At 49.6% G+C, this 22,723-nt stretch overlaps 1 protein-coding gene across 1 annotated transcript in view; it reads left to right on the forward strand.

Annotated features, from left to right (window-relative positions):
- PODXL (podocalyxin like) overlaps positions 1-22,723 on the forward strand; it is a 44,190-nt gene that overhangs the window by 12,201 nt on the left and 9,266 nt on the right. The gene's annotated exons all lie outside the window — the stretch shown is intronic.

Raw genomic sequence — 22,723 nt, forward strand, 5'->3', positions numbered from 1 at the left:
TCTATCTATCATCTATCTATCATCTATCTATCATCTATCTATATCTATCTATCATCTATCTATCTATCTATCTATCTATCATCTGTCTATCTGTATCTATCTATCATCATCTATCTATCATCTATCTATCTATCTATCTATCTATCTATCTATCATCTGTCTATCTGTATCTATCTATCTATCATCATCTATCATCTATCTATCTATCTATCTATCATCTATCATCTGTCTATCATCTGTCTATCTATCTATCTATCTATCTATCTATCATCTATCTATCTATCTATCTATCTATCTATCTATCTATCATCTATCTATCTATCTATCTATCTATCTATCTATCTATCATCTGTCTATCATCTATCATCTATCTATCATCTATCTATCTATCATCTATCATCTATCATATATCTATCATATCTATCATATATCTATCATATATCTATCTATCATCTACCTATCTATCATCCTATCATCTATCTATCTATCTATCTATCTATCTATCTATCTATCTATCTATCTATCATCTATCTATCTATCTATCATCTACCTATCATCTATCCATCTATCATCTATCTATCATCTATCTATATCTATCTGTCTATCATCTATCTATCTATCTATCTATCTATCTATCTATCTATCTATCTATCTATCTATCATCTATCTATCTATCTATCTATCATCTGTCTGTCTATCTGTATCTATCTATCTATCATCATCTATCTATCATCTATCATCTATCATCTGTCTATCTATCTATCTATCATCTATCTATCATCTATCTATCTATCATCTATCTATCATCTATCTATCTATCTATCTATCTATCTATCTATCTATCATCTGTCTATCTATCTATCATCTATCTATCTATCTATCTATCTATCATCTATCATCTGTCTGTCTATCTATCTATCATCTATCATCTATCTATCATCTATCTATCATCTATCTATCTATCTATCATCTATCATATATCTATCATATATCTATCTATCTATCATCTACCTATCTATCATCTATCTATCTATCATCTATCTATCTATCTATCTATCTATCTATCTATCTATCTATCTATCTATCTATCTATCTATCTATCATCTATCATCATCTATCTATCATCTGTCTATCTGTCTATCTGTCTATCTATCTATCTATCATGTATCATCTATCTCTCTAGAATAAACGCCTTTATTACATGAGTTGAGATGGGATGGAAGAAGATTTATTTGTCTTTCTGGGCCCTGATTTTCCTCAGCTGGAGCCCCAGCTCCTTGCCCTTCAGCACAGAGCCATCTGCAGGCCACGCTGGCCTGGTCTTGGAGATGCATGCAAGAAGCTTGCCTGCTGGAGCTGCTCCTCCAGGAGGCTGCTGATTGTAGCATTCTTTTTCCTTTCGTCATCTTTCTTCTGAATTTTCTTTGAGCGTTTTTTGTTTGAAATCTCTCCGTCCTCAGGAGTCACCGTGGCCCCTTCTTGCGGCCCAGGGGCAGTGCCTAGCGGGACTCATGGCGCTGTCGGTGAGCACGAGGCAGTTCTCTACTCTAGAGGCTCGGTTCGGACCAGTTCATTGTTGGATGCAGTGTAGACGTCAGTAATCCTTGTTTCACACGTACAACACTCGGATCTTTAGGAAAAGCTGTCACATCCAGCCTCAAAGATCAGCACTGCTTGCTACCTCCTGTACACGGACTGCGTGTATGCGGCGGGGGCCAGTCTCAGTGTTGGCAGCAGGGCATCCCAGCTCCTGTTTTTGCTTCCTGCGGCAGGGTTTTCTCTTGTCCCTGGTCTTGGGGGCTTGTGCCAGTTGTTCCGAGAGGCCCATGGCTCGGTGCCGGCTGGAAAGAGCCTGCAAGACTTTTCCAAGCATGCATACCTGACTCTTTAGTCAGGGTCACTGACCTCTTTCCCCTTAGATTGTCAAATAAAAAAATCACAACAGCCAACACAACAGTAGCCATCGGTGTGAATGAACTGAAATTATACCTTTTTCTTTTCTTTTGTCAGATCGTCAAAAATATATATTTTTTGGTGTACCACAGAATTTTAATAATTAGTGTGTGTGCCGTGAGGTGAAAGAGATTGAAAAGTGCCCAGCAGGACAGCGAGCCTGCTTTGGGAGTTGGACCACAGAGTTCTAGAAGCCAAAGAAGGTGTGACCTGGCGCCCTGTACTCTGCCCCTCTGCCCATCTGTCCCTCGTTGGGGTGGGATTAAGTGATGTTTAGGGTCCCACTAGTTCTGATGTTACGACCCAGGGATGCAGAGGAAAGACGTCTGCGTAGGTTCTAGGGGGAACGCACCAGCCACTGGTCATGGAGGGCTGTGTCCTCAGTCAGAGCTTGGCCTGGCTGCTCAGTAGCTCACTGCCTCTCTGGCCCTTGTTTCCCCAGCCTGAGGGGTGGGCATCAACTCTTTTTCTGGCTGCTTCTTCAGGTAGGACACTATCACTGTGAAAGCAAAGACTGGTCTGTAAGGGGAGATGAGAAAGGCAATGCTCCTTGGTCTCGGCATCTCTGAAATCCCAGGGCCTGGGTTGTGCCACACTCCAGAGCACCCGCTTTTCAGATGGGAAACACAAGGCGGGGGGGATGGTGATGACTGACCCAGAGTGGAGTCCTGAGGCTCCGTAGCTCCTTCCACTTTAGGTGCCCCTTAGTGCTCCGGGCACAGAGGGGGCCAAAGAAACTTGGCCTAGACACCTGGGCTTCTGCGCCACCGGGCAGGGGAGCACGACTGGAAACACAGCAAGGAGAATGGAGAAGGCAGTTGGCATGGGAGCATGGGAGGCAAGGGGAAGAGATGGTGCCTCCCCTCCCACTCCCAAGCCTGACTTCAATATCAGTCAGTGTGATCTGAGAAAGCTGGGCCCCCTTGCGTGACCCCCAAAACTTCACAGGGAAGCATTTCACTCTGCTCCCCGTTTCTTCTGAAAAGAAGGGCTGTGAAATCCGCGTGTGTGCGTGTGTGCATGTGCGTTTTCACCTTGTGGCCTCCCTCTCTGTGTCATGAAGCCTCAATGACTTTTGGGGGATGAATTTTCAGCTGTTTGGACACCTGGCTCCAACCAGGGCTGGCTCTGGGATCCTTGATTCACTTCCCAAGGCGGAGGCCATAGGAAACTGAGCTTCCTTGACTAGCTCCAGCATCTCAAACACAGGGACGGCTTGGCTTTGTTTAAAAGGAACGACAGTGGCGTTTACAAAGCTTGTTCTTTCTAAGCAATACCCCTCCCCTATTGGGCTCTCACTCGCCCGAGGGAAGCTAAGAGCTCTCCCATCTTCACACACTAGAGAAAGCCAGATTCCATGCTCTATGGGGAGTGTCAGGCCTTTTGCCTACCTTTGGGGCCAAAAGCAGAGACTGGACTTTATTTAGCCTCCTTGCAGAGTACAGGGGGGCAGGGGCAGGGGCCTGCATGCCCAGCACGCTCAGACTTGGTCTGGGGACCGAGCACTAACGTGGATTCCTGTGCAGCAAGAAGGATGCAGGTGTTATTCCTGGAAGGGGTGAACTCTCTCCAGGACAGAAAAAACAGTTTGGGAATTTGGAAAGCTCAGCTTGCTGCCTTAACCTTCGGCTTCCACCAGGCGGAAACCAGTCAGTCCCTGGGAACTTCACAGGCCCCATTTCACAGAACTTTCTCACGTGGCTCCCGGAGACGACTGTCCCCATCTAGGCTGGACTTCCCTCTGGCTCCTGGCCCTTGTTTGTTTCCAGCTGGGACTGGAGCCTGGTCCCTGGCAGAGGTTTCCAGGAGCGGACCAGAAACCTGTACACATCTGGTTATTTTCATGGCTTCGGGAGGTGGCGTGGGAATGACAACGTGCTGCCTCAGAAAAATAATTACGGAGGTTGTTTTTGAACTGACTGCTGAGGGAAGAGTCAGGTGTGAAACGTGCGTGCGCACTTTGGCTGTGAAAGTGTGTATGTGCCGGAGGACTCAGCGCAGCAGGTGCTCCCGGGGTCAGAGGGGGCCAGATGAGAAGTCGTGTGAGCCCTGTGCCCTGTGCTGTGGTGACTGTAGTGCCATCTGAGAACACTGCCCTCACAGATGGCCCGCTCCCCGACTCCTACAGGTCCTGTCTCCCCAGGATCCTGCCCCTCGGAGGGTCTGGGAGACGCACAGGGATCACACGTAAAGCTCTCAGCTCAGGGTCTGGCTGATGTGATGTGGCCTCAATAAGTTGCTGATGTCTAAGTTTAAGAGTAATGATGATAAACTGATTTTGATGGATGTGCAGAAAATTCCATCATGTGAAGAGAGAGGAAGCACATGCGCAGGCCTGTGCCCATGGTCTCGGACCCGACATGGGCTCTGCCATACACGCAGCACCCTGCCCTCCGGCCCCAGAACTCCAGGCACAGACACAGTAAAATACTGGCAAGGTTGGCAGCCCAGCTTCCCATTCCAGCCGGCCCTGCCGCTCTGTAGATTTGGAGTATTTTGACATTTTCCCCCAAAGCTTATGCATGTTTTTAAAAGTTCATTTTGTTCCAAGATAGATATTTCTCTCTCCCTTGAAAGGCAAGGAGACCAAGGCCCCAGGAGGCCCCAGGTCACACAGGCCCAGGTCTCCCATCCCCAGAACTTGTTCTTTCTGTGGAAGCTACATGTACATCACATCTGTGGTCCTTGAAATACCTCCCTCGGGGTCTGGCCTGTTGTACTGACCTTTGGACAGGAGCCTTTCCGGGCAGGGGGGTGAGCTCAGCCAGCCGGACATCGCCCTGCCCTTGCAGGCCGGTGGCTTGGCGGCTCCTGGGCACACCGCCCGGTCAGACAAATCAGGATTCACATGCTCTGCAGCAGGCCAAGGGATTAGGAGGCCTTGGGAAGGGTATTGTTTTAAGGAGGTTAATCCTCTCTCCGGCTCATGACAGCCTGGCCCCTTCCCTGGCAGGCTGGCCGTCTCTACGTGAAGCCTGACACACCTGTCCCAAACCTCCAGGGGTCAGCACGTGCACACCCTCCTGGTAGGAGCAGCAGCAACAGGTGGCAGAGACAGCCCAGGCTGGGACCTCCACATGAGTGGGAGAGGAACCAGAGGGTGGCGGGGCTCTGCCACAGGTTGGACGGGGCAGCAGTCTTGATGGCACAGTTCATTGAATTCCAACTTCTTCTCTTACCTCTCTGCCTTCAGCAACAGAATTATAGTGAGTAATTCCAAGAATGCATTTAGAAACTTCCTGCTCTGGAGCTCATTCCTGTTCCGGCTTGGGGGTGGGGTTCTGCCCTCTGACCCTCACTTGGGGAGTTTCTGATGGGGTGGATGGGGGTGTGCAGCCAGCCCTGGCCTTTGGTTGTCATTAGGAGGGATCTCGGGTCATTGAAGCCACCCCTCTGTGAATCATGTGGAAACTAAGGCTTCCGAGCTGGCATGCAGGGAGGGAGTTGAGAGCAAAACAGGCCTCCCAGCTCCCCCTCTGCACCCACCACTCCATCTCGTCCAGGCCCCTGGCACTAAAGCCCACATTTGATAAAAACTGGCTGGCCAGGGGGTGTCTGGGATGACAGAGCCAAGTGGAGTGGCCCACACAGAGAGGGCCTGAGATTCTGCATGGGGATGGCATCTGGGCAGCAGGGGAGAAACTCAGGGGAGGAGCTCAGGAGCCGGACCTGGAGCTGCGTCCTTGGCTTGCACCGGAGCCAGCCAGCCTGCCTGGTTCAGCTCTCTCCCCATGCCCTGTGGGACCAGCTGCACGGGCCCTGTCCATGCAGCTCAGCCTGCTTGAAGTGCAGATATCTCTTCCCTGAAGGCATGAGCTGCGGTGTTTGTGGCAGCCCTGTGCATAGTGGCCACACCCTGGAAGCCACCACATGCCCAGCAGCGTAGAATTTGTAAAGGTGCTGTGGCACTTTCCTATAGTAGCAAACTCTACCACAGTGAGAACCAACAGTTGACAGCTGCTTACCACAGGAGGGGTGCGTCGCGCAAATAAAATGCTTGGGGAATGAAGCCAGGCCCAAAAGTCAGTACTGCGTGATGCCATTGATACGAAATTTAAAAGCAGGCAAAACTAACCGGGGATCTTTACGTCAGAAGAGAGGTCACCCTTGGGGATGGAGAGTGGCTGGAGGGGAACACAGGAAGGGCTTCTGAGATTTGGGGTCCTGTTCTGTGGTCTGGGTGCTAGTGGCATGGGTGTGTTCCATCCACACCTGTGACACGTGTAATTCTCTGAATGTAATTTTTTGATAAATCACAGTTGAAGTGAAGGGGGGGGGCGGAGAGGTGTTCTCTGAGGATCTGCTAACTGAACATAGCCGGAGGTACAGCAAGTGAACCCCTGGCAGAGACACTCAGCAGCCAGAGACACGCAGGCCCCAGGCAGACAGTTCAGGTGGGCCACCCAGGCCTGGGTTTCATTTTTGGTGAAACCAAGGGGGAGAGAGGCCCTGGAGCAGGGGCTGTCAGCCCCAGAGGAGAACAGGAAAAGAGCTTGTTAGATGCACCGACTGTCTGCTGTTGGCTTCTGCCCCAGCCCTGCCCTGACCCCAGCTGCCTGTCACTGGCCATTCCTGTGAGGGTAGAGAGAGGGCAACACCAGGCTGCCCCATCCCTGGGAACACACTTAGCGTCCCCTGGGGATGGGTGCTGTGCAGGTGCCAGGGGTCCTCGGGGAATCGCCACTGTCCCTTCCATGAGGGTCTCAGCACTGAGGAGCGACATTGCTAGTAAGTGGTCACAGCCACCTCTGTAAGGCCACCACCTACACTCACCCCTCTGACGGGTGAGTTATTTATTGGACTGTGGTGCTCTGAAATTTTAAAATTTATTCTTTCTTTCTTGCTTGTGAAGAATTGACAATTTAGGTGTTTCCCTTTGTCTCTGAGAGCGGTTGTAAATACTTGAGCTCAGTTTCTAATAGTCGGCTAGTACAGGTGGCTCTTGGGTTCTTCAGGGACATCATAGAATTGGGTCCACAGCTGGACAGAAACCTAGGCTTCCAGCCCAGCCCCAGGAGGGATCGTGTGCATCGGGGTGGGCAAACGCCAGCTCAGCCACCTGTGTGTGTAAATAAAGTTTTATTGGAACACAGCCACGCTCATTTATTTACATACTGCCTGTGGCTGCTTTTGGGATACAGTAAAGTCAAGTAGTTGCAACAGAGACTGTATGGCCTGCAAGGTCTAAAATATTTCCTCTCTGACCCTTTACAGAAAAAGTTTGCCAACCCCTATTAGACATGACTGCCCCAATGTCATTATTCTACAAATGGAAGGCAAGAAACTTAAGTGGCTTGCCCAAGTAGCAGCCCCCCACTCTTAGCTTGGTCTCCTTCCTCAGGGAAGCAAACTGCTCCTCAGTCACACTGGCGCCCCAGGGCCCTGACTGTCCACTTGCTGTGGTATTTATTGAACAGCTCAGTTAACCTTTCTGCACTTCATTTCTTTCTTTTTTTAACATTTATTGATTCATTTTAGAGAAAGAGAAATACCAGTTCATTGCTCCACCCATCCAGGTCTTCACCAGTTGATTCTCATGTGTACCCTGGCCGGGGATCAAACCTGCAACCTGGTGTGTCGAGACAACGCTCCAACCAACTGAGCTGCCCGGCCAGGGCATGCCCTTCAATTCAGTTTCTTAATAATGGAAACTTTTGGAGGTTTTCAACCTTGAGATGCCACATAAAAGCCCGGCAGGGTGGTTGACGGGTGGTCAGGACATTTTAATCCATGAGTTCCCCGCCTTCTTCCAGAGACAGATTCTTATCAAACTCTTTCATTGACATCCCCACCGCCCAGGGTGGGCTGGGGAAGGCGGGAGAGGTGCTGGAGCTTGGCTTCACCAAGGAGGAACCCCAGACCTGAGCAGGAGATGGGGACACCTAGCATAGCCCACTCCCCGCGTGGCCCCCGACACCAGGCACAGGTCCCGGAGCCCAGCGGGCCTTAAATAGCTCTCACGGAAGAGAGGCCCATGCCCAGGGTGCCCAGCCTTTCCTTGTGAGCCTGGGGCCTGAGGCCGATGTCAGGGCACAGCTTCAGGCTGCCAGCAGGAAAGCCCCCCCCCCTTATCCCTGCTCTGACTCTCCCCCAGGCTCCTCTCAGGAGGTGAGGAAACTTCCTGGAGCCAGGCCCCACCCAGCCTCAGGCTCCTCTTCCTGCCCCAGGAAGACTCGGCTCACCCCCTTATTTGGGAATTCACTTGGCCATGGCCACCCTGGTGCTGTCATCTCCCCCACCTCTCCCCAACGTGGCCGTGCCTCCCTGGGGAACCTGGGAAGAGCCCCGATGGGTCTGTGGAAGCCTGTGTTCACCCTCCCCGCCCCCCTTGGGTGAAGGCCTGTGCAGGCATGAGCATCCCTGGAGGGGGGACAGGCATGTTCCAGCCTGGCTCTGTAAGGGGAGGCGCGGGGGGGCATGACCCGGGCTGGCCAGCAGAGGGAGTCTGTCCCGTGTACCTGGGGTACAGTCACAGCTGATGTTAACTGAGCACTTTCTATGTGCAGGCACCGCTCTCAGCATATAGAGGTCCGACTTAATTACTATTCTTACCCTCTCCACTTGTGACAGGGAAACCGAGGAACAGTGTTAAGACACTTGCCTGGCACACGACCTGTGTGCGGTGGAACAGGGACTTGAACCCAGGTGGTTGGGCTCCGAAGTGTGCGCTCTTAGCCACTGTTCCAGGGAGGGGGCGAGAGAGAGAAGGGTTATACATTGGGACTGGGATGTGGGGGGTCTGCAGTGGGTACCCCAGGCGCTGGGCCACACTCACAGGTGTAAGCAGTAAGGTTTGCTGGCTTGGGGCAGAGGAGGTGAGGGGAGGCCCCCTGGCCTCGGCGCGCACGCCTGCGGGGAAGGGTGTACTCAGGTGAGGGCTGCTTTGGCCCTCCATGCTGGGAGACCTCCATGCTGGACAGTGGCTGTTCTGTCCTGCCCAGGGAAACCGCCAGACCAGGACCCACCCTGGGAGCGAGTGTCAGGCAGTCCAGCTGAAACAAGCTGATAAGGGCTGAACAATTCCAGATTTGAAGAATGCCTGGAGTTATCTTCCCTGATGGGGCACCTCTGGGTGGCTGGGAGAGGCGATGCTGAGGAGCCAGGCCTGACAACTTCCTAGGGTGCTGTCCTGCTGTCCAGAGGCACCAAGAGAACAGGGGAAGGGATGGGGCCCTGGGGAAAGGACCAGAACCTGTGGCCACACTTGTCTGCCTGACCACCCGCCCTGACTGGGGGTGATGAAGGCAGGTTGGGACCCTGCCCTTCCCCAGACATTGGAGCTGTCTTTGCTGTTATTTTTATTCCCATTATTCACCTCCACCCCCAGCCCCTTGTCTTAGTTAGCTTGGGCTGCTGTAGCAAAATCCCACAGCCTGGGTGGCCTCAAGACAGATCCTTCTTTCTCACAGTTCCAGAGGCTGGCAGTCCCAAGGTCAGAGTGGCAGCCTAGGCAGGTTCTGGAGGGACTGCTCTTCCTGACCTGCAGACAGCGCCTTCCTGCGTGTCCCCGCACGGCAGAGAGAAGACGCTCCGCCCCGGTGGCTCTTCCTCTAACACACTAACCCCATCGTGGGGGGTCTGCTCTCATGACCCCATGCAAATCTCCTGAAGGCCCCAACTCCTAATACCATCACATTGCAGGGTAGGGCTTCAACATATGAATTGAGGGGGCACCAAACGTTCAGACCATAATACCCCTAATGCCAGAGAAGTTGACTGGGTACATCTTTGGGGTCCTTGACCCAGGCAGGGGGCTGTTTGGAGGGGCATAGAGAGCAGCCTCAGAGGTCATTACCCCCATTTTTCAGATGGGGACCTGTGGCAGGCTGAAAAATGTCCCCCTCTCCCAAAATAAAAAGATATACATGTCAAACCCTGAAACCTGTGATTGTCACCTTACGTGGACCAAGGGTCACTGCAGATGTAATTAAGCTAAGGAACTTGACATGAGGTCATCCCGGATTACCTGGTGCTGTTGAGAAGTTTGACTGGGTAGTCATACCTTTTTCTTGCTGACACATTTCCTTATAAGAGGCACAGAGAGGAAGCGGCAGCGATATGATCATGGTGACAGAGATTGGAAAGACACTGCTGCAAGCCAAGGAATGCCTCCAGCTGCCTGGTTAAGACCCTGGTGAGGGGTGGGGCGGCGGGATTCGCTTTTTTAATGCCACAGAGGACAAGCATTTATAAGGGGTTGGTACAGGACTAGAAGCCAGAAGAGGTAAGGAAGTGTTCCTCTCAGAGGTTCCAGAGGGAGGCCCACTCATTGATTTCAGACTTTCGGCCTCCAGAACCAAATTCTGGAGAATAAATTTTTGTTGTTTTAAGCCTCCCAGTTTGTGGGAATTCAAATGGCAGCCACAGGAAACCGATATAAGACCCTGGACACAGAGAGGGTCTGGGCTCACCCAAGCCCAGTGCAGAGCTGGGAGGTCAACTCAGCTGGTTGGGACAGGGGAGGCCAGTCAACCTCCCTGCTCCCCTCCCTAGGCTCCTGGTCCAGAGCTCTGACATTTTTCAAGGCAGCCCCTGCCCATAGGCCCCTTGCTGATGCTGTCCACCCAGAGCAGGCTCCCCCTCGCCCCAAACTGGTTAGGACCTTGGTGGGGGGAGGGGAGCGGGATTAGCTTTCTTAATGCCACAGAGGACAAGTATTTATAAGGAGCTGGTACAGGATCAATGCTATACCCAGGGTGGAACACCAGAGCAAACAGTCTCTGAGGACAGGACCCACACTGGGCAGAGAAGAGAGTGGAGGAGTGCTTGTTGGTGGAAGGCAGTGAGTACTCAGCTAAGCAAGAGGAGGCAGTGGGAAAGGATGACCCAACTCTGCTGAGGCAGGGACTCCTAAAGACTGGCTGGGATGAGGGGCGTTGACTTATTTTATAAAACCCCAGAAGCACAGAGGTGGGGACATAACATGGGAGGGGGGTTGTATTGTATCACCTCTTTCAGAGGGAGAGTGGAGGGGGCTGAATGCAGTAAAGAGAGGACATCTGATATGCTGGCACTGGGGGCAGTCTGGCCAGGCCACCAGAGGGCCTGGAGGCCTCTCAACTCCTGGGGCAGCCCCCAGGTCCCTCACTGCCCCAGGAGCTCAGGGGCATCCTTCCAAAGCGCCTCCATCCCACCAGCCCAACTGTCATCCCCAGCTACTACCCAGAAACCTGACAATAAAGGATCTGGGGTCTGAGAGGGGTGGGCCCTAGAGAGCTGGGAGGAACCTGTGGCGCATGGCCACCCTTCCCCATCCCTGGCAGTGCCTCCTGGGAGGGAAGAGGCTCACCTAGCAGACATCACATGCTGGAAAAATGAGTGTGAGGTCAGGCAGCTCCAGGAGGGGACAGCGAGGCCTCTGAAGCGGCTAGTTAGGATGGCTCGTCGCCACCGCCCAGACAGGCCTACAGCATTGTGCCTGGGAAAGTGCCTGCGCAGCCTCGGGGACTTCAGAAATCACAGATGTGTCTCTTCCACAGAGGCCAGGACCAGAGGCAGAGCCGGGGCCAGAAGGCTCAGGTCTCAGATCTCCCAGCCTGAGCGCTTTCCTTTGTCACACCAGACATCGCCTTATCCCGCCTGGTCTCTGCCCTCCACTGTGCCCCGCGGAGCTTTCTGGCTTTATTTCCCTGGAGATAGCAGCTGGGGGAGGTGAGCCGGGGTAACGGAGGAAGGAGAGGTGGACACTGGTGTCCAGGCCGGAGCCTCCCAGCTCCCCGCCTTCCTGCCCCCCTTCCACACACCCTCTTCCTGGGCATTCTTCTCAGTTTCCTTTTCCCGCTATTAATAGTGGGGAGTCGGGCCCAGGGCTGTGGATAGCCAGGAACAGGAGGAAGCCGGCCCTCCCGAAGGTCCAGAGCAGCCAGCGTTCGCACCCCAGGGGAGCGGGCTAAGGCGGGCTTCTCCCCCGCGCGCCCACTCCCCACCCTGCAGCTAAGCATGGGCCGGGACCCTCACCCCACTGCGTCTGCCCCCTGTACCGCGCCCTTTCAGCACAGCTTCAACACCGGCTTCAGTATCATCTCCTCCCTGCAGTTCTCTTACTGACTGCTCGGTACTCCCCTCACTCCCCTCACTCCCCTCACTCCCCTCACTCCCCTCACTCCCCATCATTCCCATCACCCCCATCACTTCCCTCACTCCCCTCACTCCCCATCACTCCCATCACTCCCCATCATTCCCATCCCTACCCATCATTGCTCCCCATCATTCCCATCACCCCCATCATCACTCCCCATCATTCCCATCACTCCCATCACCCCCCTCACTCCCCATCACCCCCCTCACTCCCCTCACTCCCCATCACTCCCCATCTCTCCCATCACCCCCCTCACTCCCCATCACCCCCGGAGACTTTCCCTCCCTTCTCTCTATCTCAGTTTGCAATGACATTCTCAGTGGCCTCAGCACCCACTTGGATAAACAATGAAATGCCTTGGCCTCCCATTTTCTCGAGCTTTCTGCATCTCCGCTTCATTCAGCCGTCTCCATCTCGCACCCCGAGTGTTATCACCGCCGCACTGCACCCCCTCTGAGCTCTAACCGCCGGGCCTCTGCCACCCAGTTCTCCTGCTCAAGCGCACCCAACAGCACCCACAGCGCCCACAGCGCATCGCTTGAACTCAGCCAGCCAGTCTGGGGACCCGTCACTTCCTCCCTGCTGTCGGCCTGTCTTTATCACATATTTCACTACCCACCATAATCCATCCCTATCTTACAAACCTCCTCAGCTCCCTTGTACCCTCCCCCGCCATCACACCCACCTAGCAAACCCCATTCCCCGGGAACCCTGCCTCCACTTCCCTCGAGCCTATGGCAAAGTAGGGGAGCACCGCTAGGTAAAACCATATTCTGGCTGATTGGATTCATTTTAAATTCATGGTTTTGTGCCTCAATTTGGCACCAAATACTACTTGGCAGTCATACTTTTTTCTTCTGAAAGTGTGGTCCTCTGCCCGTAGCATCAGAGCCACTTGGGAACTTGTTAGACAAGCAGATTCTCCTGCTCCATCCCCGACCTGCTGAAACGGAAACTCTGGGGCTGGGTCCTTGGCCAGCCGGTGCTTTACCAAGGCCCAGCCGGCTCCGATGCTCACCAACGTTCGAGAACCACCCTTGTCCCAGGCTTACTTCCCATTTCCACCGTGGTGCATACTTTTCCCCGCCACATAGCTCCCCCCTGCTCTGATTCCATTTATATGAGCACGGCTGATTTTATCTAGACTTGTTTGAGAAAACTGAAGCCATCCCACAGAAATGTATCATCTCACTTCCCCAGTGACAAATGTGCTTGCGTCTCTACCCATCTTCTTCCTTCAGTTTCAAAGGCAGACCCTGGCCCTCCCTCCACAGGGGGCTCCAGATGGACACGCGTGTGTCCGCTTCTGCCGCCTTAGGACCCGATGAGACAGGAGAGCAGCGGGAACAAACCAAAAGGAGCATTTTTATCAGCTCTGGCATCTCCTAGCTTCAAAAAAACCCCGAAATGTTCTTCACCAGACCAGCTTCCTCCAGCGACTGCGATGCTTCTCTTCGAACCTCACATTTGATAAGAGTTCTCGACGCACAAGCTCCCTGTGCTCCTGTCCACTAACTTCACTCGGCCCCAGCCGGGCTGCCGCCTGCACTGTCCCCGCTGAGCCCGCACGCTGACCCGATTGCCAGGGACTTCCCCGTTGCCCATGTCATCGTCCAGCACCGTCACTCCCTCCTTGCAGAAGCAGTCAAACAAAACCAGGAGCCCCTGTCTACCTTCCTATCTCCCCCAGCAATAGCTGTTATCCTAAACTGAGTGTTAAATTCCGTAACCTTTTAGCAATATTTTCTCTTTCTGTCTCTAAAATTACATTTAGTTTTGCCAGTTTTTGAACCCTATAAATAAAACCATATAAGTATTCTTCTTGCTTTTATTGTTCAGTATTTTTAGATGAACGCATGTTAATATATGTGTTAATGAAATACAATACACATTCACTGATTTTTTCTGTGCTGTTTAGTATATATCCATTATATGAATATATCATAACTTATTTATGCGTATTACTGTTAACAAGCATTTGCTCGTTACCTACATGGAGCCAATACAAAAATCCTGTTAGGAGCATCCTTACGACGCACCCTGATGTCACATGTGTGCCTCTTCCTAGGGTAAGTGCCTAGTGGCACAACTGAAAGGCGGAGACTGAAGGCGACGGGCCTGTTTCACCTTACGTTTCACCTTACTCGGTAAGGCCAGGCTATTTCCAACGTGCTCGTACCGATTTACGCCACTCCACGTTTTTGCTACTATTCACCAATCTTGGGTATATGAAGTGATCATTCTTATTTGATTCAGCGCTTCCCAAATTACTAACATTTCCATGTGTTTATAGGCTATCTGTGCTACTTTTTCAGTGAAATAACCTGTTTAATTCTTTTGCCTATTTTTCTATTGGGTTGTTTCCTTACCTATAGAAGTTTTTAAAAAAATATTTTTTAGATACTAATCTTTTATGACTATATGTTGCAACTATCTTCTCCGGATTGTTTTTTATTTCCCTTTTGGTTTCTTTTCTGCTTTTTATTTTTAAATAATTGTAGATTTACAGAGAAATCGGAGAGATGATACAGACTGTTCCTTCAGCTTCCCCTAATGTTAACACCTTACATAACCACTGAACATTTACCACAACTAAGGAATTAACACTGGTACAACACTGTTAGCTAAATAAATTGCAGATTACTCATATTTTACCAGCATTTCCACCATGGTCTCCTTTGTCCCAGGATATGACATTGCATTTAGTCATGTCTGACTAGTTTCTTTCAATCTGGGGCGGTTTCTTAGTCTTTCCTCAACTGTTCCCAACCTTAATGGTTTTTGAGGGCACTGGTTGGATGTTTTGTGGAACGCCTTTCCATTTGGGTGTGTCTGATGTTCTTTCAAGGTTAGATTTCGTTTGTTCATGTATTTTTAGAAATACGACAAAGGCGAGGTTCCCTTCTTATCAGGGGACCTGATGACTTATGGCTCATCGTGACCGTCACTGGGGATGTTGGCCTCGATCTCTGGAAGACGCTGTGTCTTCCAGGTTTCTCCACTGTAATGTTTTTCATTTTCTCTTTCTGTCCTTTGTTGGAAGGGCCGCTAAGACCAGCCTGCACTCAGCGGGGGTGTGAAGGTTTCTCCTGCGGGGACGGAAGCGTATCGACAGCCTTGGGGCTTTTTCTCTAACGATGGCTTGTTTCTTCCATCCCATTTATTTTTTTTCATTCAATCATTTATCAGCGTGGACTCATAGGTATTTGTTTTATTCTTTTGGTTCCAATACAATATTTTTTATTTTGTTGCTTAGATGGTTCCAGGTTTGGCTGCTGGGAGCTCTTTGTCTCTTGGCCTTGCCCCTCCCATCCCTTACTTTCTGACATTACAAGATGTTCCAGGCTCGTCTTACATTTTCCCTACATGAGCACGAGGACCAGGTCATTTCTGCAGGAGCTCAGGTCATTTTGCTGGAGAACGGCCGTGTCCACTTGATGCCACTGGCACGTTGCTGCTCTTAGGCCCTCTCAGCGGACAGAGCTAGGAAATCGACGTTTGTGTGCTAACCCGTGCATGCACACAAACCTACACATTCATCTCTCTGTAGTATATATACATATAAACACGAGCTCGTACTGACTTCTCCAACATCACACCCCAGGGTTCACTTGGCTTCCTCCGCACCCGCCTCGTTTCTGTAGCTCCCCTGACAGTGAGGAACCTGGCTCATGTATATCTATCATATTGTTTGACCAACCCCAGTATACATGTAAAGTAGATTTAAAATTGATAACCCACACCCTCGTGAGAAACACATTTACCACTGAGAGTACACTGTTTATATAGAGTCATTTTTGTCTTAGCTTTACAGTACCCGGTCCAAAAACCATTTTCCGGTTGCTTTGGTCAACTTTGCCCCCCATCTCCCCAGTGAGGTTATGTCACATACATTTGTAACGTAAGTAAAATTTCCATGGCCTCCATTGTATCCCCGGATTTCCTGAACATCTCGGTTGATGTCCCCCCTAAATGTGCACTAAATAAAGTTAATTCTTTAAAGTGTACTATTTTATGGGTTTCAGCAAATGCAGAGTGTTGTATCCATCACCCCAACACCGTATGTAACGGATCCATTGCTCTAAATTGAATTCCTCACCCTTCCCTCAACCCCTGGTAACCACTGGTCTGTTCCTATCCCTATAGTTTTGCTTTTTCCATGGTATCAGACAAATGGAACCGAACATTATGTAGCCTTTGACTTCTTTCACTGAAAATGTCTTCAAGATTCATTCATGTTCCATGAACCGATCGTCCATTCCTTTTTATTGCTGGGTAGGCACTGTATGGATGCATTACAATTTGTGCTCTTTCACTTGAAGGACATCTTGGTTGTTTCCAGTTTTTGGTGATTAATGAATAAAGCTGCCATAAGCATTTACATAGAGGTCTTTGTGTGGCTGTAAGTTTTTAATTCTTTGGGGTAAATAAATAAGAATGGACTTGCTGGGACATATGGGTATTGTCTGCTGAACTTGAAAAGAAGCTGCTGAGCTGTTTGCAAAGCGGCAGTACTATTTGGCGTTCCCACGGACAGTGTTTGAGAGCTCCTGTTGAATATTTGGTGTTGTCGGGTTTTTTTAGCCATTCTAATAGGTGTGTAATGGTATTGCATCGTAGCTTTCATTTGTATTTACCTAATGACTAATGATGTCAAACATCTTTTCTGTTTGTCATTTTTATATCTTGGCAATTTATTTTTCCTTATAGATCTTTTGCCCACTTAAAAAATTGGGTTTTCTTTTTATTGTTGTGTTTTAAGAGGTGAGTTTTCTTCTTTATTGAACTGGCTGGGATTCTTATAGTGTTAAAGGGGGTGATGAGAGATACAGCCTTTCCTTGTTCCCAAATTTAAGGGCAAAGCATTCCATCTCTCCCCATTAATAATGATGTCAGCTGAAGGGTTATTTGGAGATATCATTTATTAGGTTAGAAAAGTTTCCTTCTATTCCTGGTTGGCTGAGATTTTTTTTTACCACGAATGAATGATGAACGTTGTCATGAATTTTGTGACTATATTGAGATGAATACATTCTTCTTATTTTACTGTCGATATGGTGAATTGCACTGATTGATTTTCAGATACTGAACTATGAGATGAACCTCATCTGATCAAGATGTATTATCCAATTTATATATTGCTGGATTTTAGTGGTCATTAGGGAAGTTCAAATTAAAACCACAATGCAATACTACTTCATGCCCACTAAAATGTCTGTAATGGAGAAAACAGCTGTCGGTAGGGACGTGGAGAAATTGGACCCCTCAGACGCTGCTGGTGGGCACGTAATACGGGGCAGCCGCTTTGGAAAACAGTTTGGCAATTCCTCACAGTGCTAAATATAGAGTTACTGTAAGGCCCAGACATTCCACTCCAAGGTATATACCCAGGAAAAATGAAGACGTGTGTCCACACAGAAACTTGTACACAAGTGTGTAGCATTATTCATGAGAGCCAAAAAGTTGAAACTGCCCAAATGTTCACCAACTGATGACTGGATAAACAAAACCTGGTCCATCCACATAGTGGAATAGCAATAAAAAGAAACGGTGATCTGACACGTTCATCACCATGGATGAACCTAAAACAAACGTTATATACTGAGTGAAAGAAGCCAGCCATTGAATGAGCCAGACTCACTGTGGGATTCCATTGATGTGAAATGTCCAGACCTGGCAGATCCAGAGAGACAGAGATTAGTGGCTGCCCCTAGCGCATGGCTTTTCTTCGGCTCCGTCTTCAGTGCTCATCTAGTAAGAAGTTGGGCTGGGTGTAAGACTGGTTGCACCAGAGGCTGCAAGTCCTGTGAATAAAACCTGTTTGTTCCCCTGCTTGGCTGCAGGTCTTCCCTTTTAGTGGCTCCCCAATCTCTCACAGCTCCCTCCAGCTGCATTCCGCCTGTTTTTACTCCACACTTGCTAGCGTCTGGGTGAGTGGCAGGCAAGAGGACATCCTCTGATGTTCCCATTAACACACAGGCACTGGACCCTGGGGTCGTGGGTGTGGTCACTAGTGTTCTTGCTTCTTTTCTGGGGTTTCTTGCCTCTTTCCTGCCCTCCCCAGGGGTAAAGAGCGCTTTTATTCTCCTGTTTCCTTTCCTAGGTGCAAAGGGTTTGCACCACTGCCTTCAGGCCATAACTCTCAGCCTTTGGCCTGCAGTTTAATTCTTTGATTTCCTAGCACAAATAAGGAACATGAATCTGGGCGGTGGCTCATCGGTGGCTGTCATTTTTCTTCCACCAGTGCCCTCAGGCTGTAAATTTTGTTGACTTCCACTGAAAAGTGAGACTTTTATTTCCCCCCATAGGGGATTTGGGGCTATATGGAGTTTCAGCAGCGCCTACTGTTTACCTTCCCCAGCCAGCCCCACCCCGGAGCTTTCTCAAGCTTCTTCCTTAGGAGCCTGGCGGGACTGCTGGGGGAAAACCTAACAGGAGTTTAAACCTTTCAATGCCTGCAGCTCCCAGGTTTCCCACTTTCACACTGGCCCGCACGCGGCCTTTACCAATTCATTAAAAATGTTTCATCTTCTTACCGAACTTTGTCCCGGGTAGTGAACACTCAGGTCCAGTTTCAGGATAGTTGTTTGCCCATGACCTCAGTTTTCCAATGGGCTCAAGAAGAGTCATTAATTTTCCGTTTCTCCAACTTTTTTCTTCTTGTAAGGGTAGGAGTGATTTTTTTTCCAACTATCCTCGTTAAGCTGAAACTGGAAGTCTTGTGGTTTCTTTTGGTGAATATAGGTCCTTATTTCTGGTGAAGCCAAATTTATCCGTCTTTTCCCTTGGTTTGTACTTTTCATGTTTTGCTGCTTGACAATCGCGTATGAATGAATTCTTTTTACTGACACAGGTATTAAGGCAAAACAGACTACGCTCTAGAAATTTCATGGAAGGTTAGAATATTTGACCCGTGCATCGAGGCTTGAAGTTTCCCTGTGAGAGAGTTATTAACTACCAATTCAATTTCTTTGTGAAAATAGAACAAGTTATTATTTCTATTTCTTCTTGAGTCAGTCTGGTAAGTTGTATTTTTCGTAGGAATTTGTCTATCTCATCTGCTTCAAATTTATCAGCATTTTGCTCAGTATGGCCTGTACTATAAATGTGTTATCATTACACCTCACATTTTGTATTTATGCCTTCTGGCTTATTTTTTCCTTTGATCAACTTCACCAAAGGCCTTACTATTTTATTAGTTTATTTAAGAAATGAATTTTTGGCTTTGTTGCTATTTGCTGTTGTCTTTTGGTTTCTATTTCATTGATTTCTGCTTTTCTTGTTATTATTTCATTCCTACTATTTTTTCTTGGGGTTTATCTGGCAGTTTCCCACGATCAAGTTGAAGAGTATATAAAGGACTAGACCTGAGAGGGTCGGGTCCTAAACAGATAAGTGTAAATTACAAGGTGGCCACACCCTCAGCGGGCCTGTTCCTGCCACACTGCCACCTTTCTTCAGCTCCCCTCAAGGTCTCCAAGAAAGGTCGCTCCCCGTGATCTGAGGAGGGGAAACGTTTTGCTGATGTATGTGACATGCGGGGGCCTGGCAGGAGTGGACAGCTGTGGGAGAACAGCCTGATTTAGGGGAGACGCTGAAGGATAGTGTAGGAAGTTCTTCCATCGGGCAGGTCATTTCACGATATTCCACAGAGCACACAGCTTCCCCAAGGAATTCACTCTAAGGCGAAATAAGCACATTCACCTTACAGGATGTGCTCACCTGACGAGGCATCCTACACTTGGTGACACAGTGAAGTGCCTCGGGGCGGGAGGGGGCGGCAGATGTGCTTGGGACCCAGGGATTCCCTGTGTGTCTCCTAGGACTCTCACGTCCAGTCGTAACAGAAAATGGGAAAGCTCTCCCTGACGGCATCCCTGAAAACAGCTCTCAGAATGAAGTCCAGTGTCGAGCAGTAACGGTGTCGGGTGCAAGCTGAGGCCACCCTGCTCAGTGCTGGTGCACGCGGTGTCCCCAGCAGCCGAGTTCAGGGGAAGGAGTTCTGGGTGCTGTTTCTGACTTAAGCCTGGCTCTTTAACCATCTCAAGTGACTCTTAGTTAACTCACTATCTTCTCAATACATTCACTTTCTGTTTAAAGCAGAGTTGATTTCTGAGGTTTGAAACTGACACCCCTGGTTTTTATAGTGGAATAAGTGGGGCAGGGGGAGCAGACTAGAAGGTTCAGTTGTGTCCTCCCCAAAAGATGTCTTCCAGTCCTAATCCCCTGTACCTGGCACCTGTGAATGTGACCTTATTTGGAAATAAGAGTCTTTGCAGATGTAATCTTGTTAAGGTGGGGTCACACCTGATTAGGGTGGGCCTCAAATCCAGCGGCTGGTGTCTTTGTAAGAGCAGAGACAGACACATGGAAGAAGGCCACGCAATACAGAGTCATGGGCGAAGAGATGCAAGCCAAGGAACCCCAAAGATTGCTTACCGGGAAGAAGCAGAGGGGAGCTTCTGCTTCAGGGGAGCACGGCCCTGCCCATTGCAGAGTTCTGGCCTCCAGGACCGAGAGAGGACACATTTATGTTGCTTTAGGCCACCCGGTTTGCGGCCTATGTTACCGCAGCCTTGGGAAACTAATACTTCATTCAAGGTGCCCTGAGTCTGTGAAAAGATTCAGTTCTGGGAATTGGATGCATGGCTGGCTGTTTCTCTATTGTGATGATTCAACACGGGTCTGTCTGCTAGGCCGAGAGGTCAGACACTCGTGGGCTGCCCATCCATTTTGGCCCTACGGGATCCGTGATTATTAGCGACTGTCCCCAATTCCCTTCCCGAGACTGTGCTGATTACCATGCTGGTATCGTACCCACCTTTCGTCCTGGAAATGGGATCCTGCTCTTGCCTCTGCTACCAGGGAGTCTGCTGTCCATCCCCACTGAAATCAGCAGCACCTCCCAGCATACCTGGCCAGTGAGGAACGTGCTGCTAAGTCCCTGCAAGAATACCCCAAATTTAATCAAATCCGAGACACCATCAATAAGACACACTGTTGTCTTACAAACCGCTTAGGGGGGGACAAAAAACACTGGCGAAGTGTGGTGACTTACAGTAGTTTGTAATACACCCTCATATCAGAAACATGAAAAAACGTGCGTCTTAAGACTCATGAAATACAGTGTTTCTCAAAGCCTTGGTGGGGGATCATTTAAGCTCTTTTAAGGACCAAAGTTAGAATGTGAGTGAGCAGATCACACATGATAATCCACTAACACTTCTATCTCTAAAGCCTTGGATTCTTCATAATTTTTTTAAAAATTGATTTATTCGGGTGACATTGATTAATAAAATTATACGGGATTCAGGCATACAATTCTATAATATATCATCTGTATATTGTACTATGTGTTCACTACCCCAAGTCAAGTCCCATCACCATTTATCCCCCCTTTTTCTCTTCCTCTACCTCCCCCCAGCCCCCTTCCCTCTGGCAATCGACTCTTCTTATTCTTTATCCCAGGGCATTTTTGGCAACTTAACTTTATTTAATGGGGACTACCCTTGAGCCCAAGTTTCAGTTAACCAGCTAAGAAACCAATGAGAACTCTTTCTAGCTGCTTGAGTCAGCATATTGAACCCCAAATCCCTGGTATGCATGCCTGTGTTGATCAGTTCAGCCTGGTATAAAATTATGATTATCCCTTCTGATCTAGCACCCTCATATTTGCTAGACTTTACGCAGATATTTTCTAGTATAAGTCTTCTCCTGGGTCGACTCTGTATTTGTGTTTCTGTGGCATACTGGAGTCTCACTGTTGTAGGTTTGGGGGAAACGAGGAGCGGTGGAGATGAGGAGCTCAGGGGAGGCTACTAAGGGTTTTCGAGCAAGATGGTAGCTGCATCGTCAGACAGGGACAGTGGCTGAGTCTACTGGCAAGTGAGCCACTGCGGATGGAGACTTACGGGGACTCTGATTCAGCCGCCACCTCCCACATATCACCATTGCAACACTCAAGGCCCTATTTTCACGCAGGACAACTGGTGCGGTTACGAGTCAAACTAACACTGTAATTTGGCAACTCATGGGATCAAACACTTGTCTTCTCTTAGCTTTTCTCTCTCCTTTGGGGCCTTTGCAGGTTCCGTTCCTTCTGCCGGGTACACTTTCCCTCTCATTTCCCCACACAGCCTTCTCCTTGCTGTCCTTCGGGCCTTAGCCTAACAGCCGCCTCTGAGCTTCCTTTCCTTGGCTCCCCGTCTGAACGGCTCCCGCCTGTTCTCTGTGTCATTTGCTCATTCACGCCCTCCACGGAGGCCAAGAATCTGACGTTCCCTTGTTCTGTCTACTTGTTTAACCTGCGTCCCACTCCCTGGCATGTAAGCTCCCTGAAGGAATGGATGATGTATTTTATTCAGCACTGAATCCCAGGGCCCAGAGAACCTGCCACTGAATGGCTCCCTCAAGAAAAAATTCGTTAAACAAAGAAGCAGAGGACCTTCGCCCCCGACCCCCTGACAAGGTGAAGCTACCAAGCTAAACACAGTCAGCACGTTGCACTTTCCCTCCTCCGAACGTCCCACAATTATACTTAAAGAGAAATTTGTCGTGGCAGCTTGATGGTCAGTTTCCCCTTCCAGATGACACCACCCCGAGCACAGGCATGCCTCTCCGGCCTGCCGAGGACAGGGCAGTGCCACAGCGGGAGTCTGCTGGGTCCCCTGCAGGGTCGTGCGCCTGGGAGCG

The sequence above is a fragment of the Miniopterus natalensis genome, chromosome 10 (genome assembly GCF_054644295.1).
Source record: "Miniopterus natalensis isolate mMinNat1 chromosome 10, mMinNat1.hap1, whole genome shotgun sequence".
Taxonomy (NCBI): domain Eukaryota; kingdom Metazoa; phylum Chordata; class Mammalia; order Chiroptera; family Miniopteridae; genus Miniopterus; species Miniopterus natalensis.